Source organism: Melanotaenia boesemani, chromosome 17 (genome assembly GCF_017639745.1).
Source record: "Melanotaenia boesemani isolate fMelBoe1 chromosome 17, fMelBoe1.pri, whole genome shotgun sequence".
In the NCBI taxonomy this organism is placed as follows: domain Eukaryota; kingdom Metazoa; phylum Chordata; class Actinopteri; order Atheriniformes; family Melanotaeniidae; genus Melanotaenia; species Melanotaenia boesemani.
Genome location: NC_055698.1, coordinates 32,116,807 through 32,124,154, shown reverse-complemented (window position 1 = coordinate 32,124,154; position 7,348 = coordinate 32,116,807). Strand labels below are relative to the sequence as shown.

Here is a 7,348-nt window from a genome sequence, read left to right as displayed (position 1 = left end):
ACAAGTTCATATCGTTATGCTGCATTCATGACCATGTGGAAACTCGGATATTTAAAAACTTCCTTCCTCTGACATTGATATGTTTCTGTATGCTTGTTTGTAAATATGCACGAATAGTTTTTAAAGCTCTTGAAAAGAATAAAGAATAAAACAAACAAACAAAAACAGGAAGCGAGTGATTTGATCACCAGCAAATGGATTTACAGAGAAAACAGACAAGGAGTCGGATTAAAAAACTCACGCTTCTTAATCGTACTGGCAAAGTATCTCACAATCATGAAATTTAAAGTTATGGGATTTAAGTCTGAATTATAAAATCACGTCATTTTAAGATAAAAAGTGATTTTTATAAGATAAAAAGTAATTTGTGTGATATAAAGTTATATATTGAGATGAAAAGTCATTAAAATAAGTCATAATTATGAGATTAAAATCATAACTTTCAATCTCGGAATTACTGTTTTAATGTCACAGTGACATAATGACGGTTTTTTCTCACAATGACTTTATCTTAAAAATTATCGTTGAATCTCACAATTATAAGATGCTTTGTTAATATTTTTAAGGAACGAGCTTCCACAGTCAAATGCATGAGAACGGTTGACAATTTATTCTAATGAAACAATAAATCAACAAGACAAATGAAATAAAAGGAAAATATGGATTTCGACATCCAATTATTCCACTTCCCACGCACATTGAATGCAGCACAACCATTTACTAGCTTGACTTTAACACAAACATGGGAGCATAGTTTGCATCTGTAAATGACTATTTATCATGTTGTGCTGCAAATAGCCGGAAAGCCCCACCTGTAAAGGTAAAGACCTCCATACATTACAGGCAAGGTAGCAAGTCGATGTTTTCTAAGCTAGCTGTTAGCAGCTAACGCTGTGCAGCTAGGTGCCGTTCAGGTAGAACAACGCAGGAAGAGGGAACATTCAAACCGATGCATACTGTCTGGGAACCAGAAACTAGGAACAAATGTCATCTGGTCCTTCAGCCAGACCTCCTGTCACACTGTGTTTACCATTAAATCTGGACCCAGCCGTGCATGTTGACTGTACATGTGCTGTTTAATAAGCTAACGCTAGCTGCTGGTCAGGTGCAGCTCCTGCTATCAGTTAGCAAACAGCTGCTCATCAGTCTGCCAGTGTTTTATTAGACATTACAGGTAAATTAAAAGTTTGTTTGTGAAATATTCGATTAGCAAAGAACACTTAAAGCAATTAAACAGGATGAGCAACGTCAACAGTGTTTATATCCAGTAATGTGTGAAGAGACTCAGGTGGAAGCTAAATGTCAGACAGGAGGAGGAGGAGGAGGAGGGCAGCTTCATCTCATTAAAACCATCTTCTGGCCATAACCACATCCTAATTAAAGAAAACCAACTTTAGATTAACAACACGGGGTATATAACACAGTCATTGTTTACTGAAAGAAAAACTGAACCAAATGAGGAGGTAGTGTGTGAAAGTAACTCAGCTCATTCATTCAGCAGCTTAGAAGCAACTTTAGTCTGTTCATGTTAAATAAAAGGCTCAATCTAACATGTCCAATGTTATTATTCATCTGAGATCAGCTTTACCTCATTTCAAGACCTTTTAATCACTAGATTTTCATTATTTTAATTGTTATGCTCTAATATGTAAAAACTAGCCTTTGAAAAGTGTAAACTGTAGAAAAGAATAAACAGCAAATTTTCCGCTTTGATTGACCTTTATCATTAAGAATAAATAAATATTATAATATACAGTCTTTTGTTATAATTATAATCCCTCAAAACGTAGTACAAAATGTAAGGAAATCTGCGTTTAGCAATTATTTCTTCCATTTAAAACTACCAGTCAGTGTGGTGTTATACGTGGCTGGAAAGCCTGATTCATCACCTTTACAAGCAGGTAGAACTTGTAAGGAAACAAAATCCTTATAAGCCTGATTAGTAACTTTTTAAACCAGGTTTAACTGGCTTTTTAAACCAGGTAATTCCTCCTAAACTACCAAAATCCCCTGCAATATTCTCCTGTTCGTGACTCTGGCAGGACTTCTTTTTATCTTCGTTTTAATTCTCCTTTTAATCTTTCTTTTGCACCTTGCTGTAATGCTTTTAATGTTTTTATGTAAAGCACTTTGACTTGTCTTTAGATTAAATTAACCTGCTTACCTTGAATCTAAAAACGAGTACCAGCTTTTGGTCAGTTTTAGAGGAAGCAGCATCCTCACCAGTTAGAGCTGGTTTTAAAAGCTACTAATCAGGCTTTCAGCTATGTACAATGCAACAATCAGTATTATTAAAGGGGAGAAATAACTGACCAAAAACACAAATGAACTTACTTTCTGTAAGTTTATTTTTATATAACCCTTGAAGCTGATAAGGGGGTTATTTTCCATATGTTTCCATCATTAAATCTGTCACACATGTAACCTTCATTAACAAGTTCAAAGAAAGAATAGCAGAGCAAAGAACAGGAACAGATGGACAGCAGATGCAGTTATCCTTGCAGACGGAGCAGCTAAGAACCCAGACAGCTGTGGAATCCTCCATAAGTCTTTAGAAAAGACAGATTTAGTTGCTTCTGAGATGAAAATAAAGTGATTCCAGACGTGGGCGATAAACTGTGGCCTCTGTGGTGTCTTCATCTTATCTGCAGACCTGTGCCAGCATGGATCCGACCTGCTGTGAGTCCGCGGCTCCGGCTGGTTTGACCGTCCAGGTGTGTTTTCCTGGTGCCCGTGCAGCTGTGTTGGACAATCTGAACCGGCAGCGGGAGGAAGGCCGGCTGTGTGATCTGTCCATCCAGGTGCAAGGCCGAGTGTTCAGGGCCCACCGCTGTGTGCTTGCTGCATCCTCACCATATTTTCACGACCAGGTTGGCCAGAGTACATTCAGGTCTAACATCATTTAGTCATCCGGCCCTGCTAGTTGTGGAGATGTACGCTGTTTATTTGGAATGTGTCATTTCAGACAGGAGGCAGAAAATATAGATCTTGTAATAAGTTAATAATGAATGAATCACATGAATGACACAATGTGATGTTTTCCATCTTTTTGGGCTACAAATACAGACTTTGTCAGCAGAGGTGTCTAAAGCAGGACAGGAAGTAGAAAAGACCACTTTCTTAACCTGTTTGGCTTAATTTTCCCCACAATAGCGTTCTGATTTTAAACACATTCGTGTCTCCTGACAGGTGTTACTGAAGAACGTTACCATGGTTTCTCTGCCCTCAGTCATGGACCCCGTTGCCTTTGAGAGCGTCCTGAGTTCAGCCTACACCGGCCAGCTGAGCATTGTGCACGATGACATTGTCAACTACGTGACGGTGGCCAGCTTCCTTCAGATGTGGCATATTGTGGACAAATGCACGGAGATCCTGAAGCGGCCCCGGCCCTCACGAGAAGCCGCCTCCGGAGAGGTCTCCGCTCATGCCGGATCTGCCTCCCGTCAGCAGTCTCCAAGCAGCACCGAGTGCTTGTACGTAGAGAAGGAGGGCAGGAGGAGGGAGGCGAAGCCTGACGCCTTGCCTCCGTTAGCCACGTGGAGACGCCCGCAGCAGCTGGCGCGATGGGGACGCCCTCGGCCCTCATCAGCCCAGCACTTAGCAGACTCTCAACTGGACAGCGTCCCCGGCTACGTGGAGAGTGATTACCCCAGCTGTGAGGAGGCCTGGGCATCCAGCCACACTAAAACCAGCCTGTCGGCTCAAGACGGACCTGGACACAATGGCCGACACCACGGGGGAGTTCCTGGAGGCGAGGCATTAAAGCAGAAGGTCAGGTTTCAGCAGCGGGGGGGCGGTGCAGAGCACCGATCGACTGATTGATAAGACAAGAGAGAGTGATGAGACACCGGACAGGAGAAGGAGTGAAAGAAGAGAGACTGAGGCCGATGAAGGAGTTGGAGAAGAAGCGGCGGAGAGGAAGGAAGGATCTGGACAGATGAGTCACTGCGGTGAGTCTCTTGGAGAAATCTAGGTTCAGACATTCAGACGTAAAGCAGAGCGTTGCCATGACAACGCTAAGGGTAAACGTTGTCAGACATTAACCATCGAAATTCCAAACCATGCCGTGGCGTTTCTCAGACATGTCTGATTAATGACATGATGCAGTGTTTTCAGGCTCTAAAATGCTGGTTCCATGTGGAAGAAACACCTGAATAATAAAAAACTAAGCGAATACACCTCAACTCGTCTGTCTGGACATGGCCTTCATTTAAATCACACTGGCTCTGAATTGGAAGCCTCGGGGACCCCTGTGCTCTGTGGGGGAGCCCGGCTTGGGAACCTCTGACACACAAAGAGTAAATCCACTGCTTTTGGGGGGACTTTAACCACATTAGACCAGCTCCTGCCGAAAAGCTGAAAAACTACAAGACTTAGGATGTTTCTGTCTGGTCTGAATTATTCTACAGAGCACGTAGAATCATGAACACATCACCGGATTAGGGAGACCTTTGCTGTAGTTGTGAAAATGCAAATAAGACTCATTTTATTTATTTATGTATCGTTTGCATTGTGGTTTCTACTAAGAAAAGAAAAACAAAAGTTCAGGCTCAGGAAACTTAACTCACAGTGCAGAACAGAACCACAAAGCATGATGGGAAATATGCAAACAGGATGGATTTAATGAACCAACCAGTGATTCAGCATTTAAAACAGACACATACGTGTGTGTTATACAGGTCAGACATTAAATGTGTGTGGCGCCTCTTCCTGGCTCTGTCAGGATACCAACCAGCAGCTGCTTCGTTGTGTCATGGCTGCCTTCATAATCCGTGTAAGTACGTCTCAGAGGGCAGCAGCTGCAATCCATCCCGTTTCTAGTGTTATGTATGTTTTGTTCTAAATCACGTATGGACTCAAGTGATTTGAAGCTCTTTAAGTTATCATTTTATTCAAAAAAAGAGCATCCCATCTAAGGCTGCACGATATCGGAAAACATGCGATATGCCATAACACTGTTGAAAGTTGCCATGACGATATGATCTGCCATAAAAAAACTTCCACTCGCAAAATGCTCATGCAGGGACGTCTGTTAAACTTTCTGGCTTCTGCTATAATGACGCTAGTAGCATATTTTAGCTAATGTTAGATTTTAGGAACTTTTATCTTCTTAGCGTACACTGTGTCCTGCAGCCTGAACACGAGATAAAATAGAAAACTCAGCCTTTGTAAAAGTTTGGTGGCTGTTTCTTCACCAGCTTTTAACACATTAATGAGATCAGTGTCATATATTGGGGTTGTACATCTCCAGTGTTTTCTTTGCTACACTCGCTTCCTAACAAGCAGCTTGTCTTTGTTTTTATCTCCAGCTGACTTCCGTCCTGGTTCCGGTGAACACGTGGAGGCTGGACATGCTGCAGGGAAGCAGAGTCTGGAGGTGATGAAGGAGAAGGTGCAGAGAGACGTCGGAGGCGATGCCTCGTCTGACCCGCCCGGCGGCGTTGGAGACAGTGAAGGAGCTCCAGGACACTCGTGTCCAGTCTCAGCCAGACTTCAGTGGCAGGTGGGTTCCTGGTCTCAGCAGGAGCAGAGACCACAGGAAGGTGAGGCTGGCTGCTGCAGTAAAGACGAGGAAGATGAGGAGGAGGAGGACTCTGAATGCTTCCCAGCTGGGGCCTTCAGCAGAGACATGTATGATGAGATCGAGGATGGATCAGGACAGGTTTCCCAGAGGCCGTTAGTGTCTCCTGACTTCAGCCTGACAGGATCAGAGGTGAACTGGCCGTCGGCCAGCAGGGGACAGGGTGGTTCATTAACCCCAACCTCCAGTCGTCACCTGTCCCCATCGTCCGCTGCGTTTCCACCACCCCCTTCACCTCCCATCTCGTCTTCGTCGTCCTCGGTGTCTCTCGCTGGGGCCCCCTACACGGGGAAAGTCCACTTCTGCCACTGTGGGAAAGCCTACACTCTGAAGAGCATGCGTGATCGGCACGTGAAGATGCAGCACCTCAACCTTCGGCCTTTCGGCTGTCCCGTTTGCACCAAATCCTTTAAGATGAAGCATCACCTGACCAAGCACCTTAAAACCCACGGGGGGCTGCGGCCTTATGAGTGCAGCCTGTGTGGGAAGAAAGTGATCTGGAGGGACAGTTTCCTAAGGCACCAGGCTCGGTGCGAGAGGCTGGCCTCCAGCAACAACGCCAACATGGCGGCGGCGGACATGGAGGACTGCTACGGTTACGGCTTTGATGAGGGGGAGGCATTCCTCCCAGCAGGACAGGTGAAGGTTGAGGAGGTGGACTTTCACCAGGAGATGGAGGACGGGATGGGCCGGCTGCTGGAAAACGTCTCTGGGATCGTGGACGAGCTCAGAACCCAGTCGCAAAGTCTGGACGCTGTCAGCCATGTTTTTAAAGAGGAGGCCACAGAGAGCTTTAGTGAAAGTTAGAGGTTTAAACTTTCTGTACATACAAACATTTTCAAGCCTTCAAGCACAAACAGTTTTTGTTTAGATCTTTTTTATGTTTCATGAAGGACAATCATCTTTTCTCTCGCAGTAGGTTTATAATCTGTGCTGTGAATGTGCACTTAGAGAATCTGCATTTTGCACATAAATTATGTCCTGTTCACCTGCACTGAAAGAAAAATGAGTATAAAAATATGTTTTTGTGCCATATTGTTAATGAGCCTGTTTACATGACCATCAGATATGTGGTAGTAATCAGATTATTGTAATAATCTGATCTGACACGTCGACAGAAATGCCACCTGAAAACCCTTCTCTACGTGTACCAGTCCGTCATCAGGCTGATTTTTTGGAGGATGTACCGTACGCGTGTGGTGACGTCACTTCCTGTTACTTTGAAAGTATTTAGCGTTAGCCGCTAATGTGAGCGTTAATAAGCTGCTAGCAGTGCTGTGAAGTTCATGCTTCTCATGAACTAGTTCAGAGAAGGAAATGAGATCGTTCATTTAACGGTCAGATTTGTGGTCTCCATGTAAACAGGCTTAATTATGAAAAGATAAAATCTTGTTAATAAAGTTTTGTTTTCAAACGTTGCAGCTCAGCAGCCTCGTCATAAACACTGTGGATCTACGGCGTGTTTACATGGGAGTGCGGTCCGTGCGCTGGAAAAATGAGCTATCCTAATGTCCGGAAAAAGATTTAAACTGAAATCCAGTGAAATAATCAGTGAGATCGTTTCACTTCATTCGAGATTTACAGAAATAAAAGAAAATAAAGGCTTTGGACAAGTGAGAAATTCCTAAAAAGAAGTTGTGAAAGTCTTTAAGTAAAAAAAAAACTATCCTGTCAATGCTTTACTATAAATATTCGCACATTTACACATCTCCTCATTTACATTCACAACAACTTCCAGCTCACTGCTCAGAATAATAAAGGGAAGAC

At 43.6% G+C, this 7,348-nt stretch overlaps 1 pseudogene; it reads left to right on the top strand.

The window, feature by feature from the left end:
- Nucleotides 1–582: 582 nt before the first annotated feature.
- Nucleotides 583–6,999, top strand: LOC121657167 (annotated as a pseudogene).
- Nucleotides 7,000–7,348: the final 349 nt, after the last annotated feature.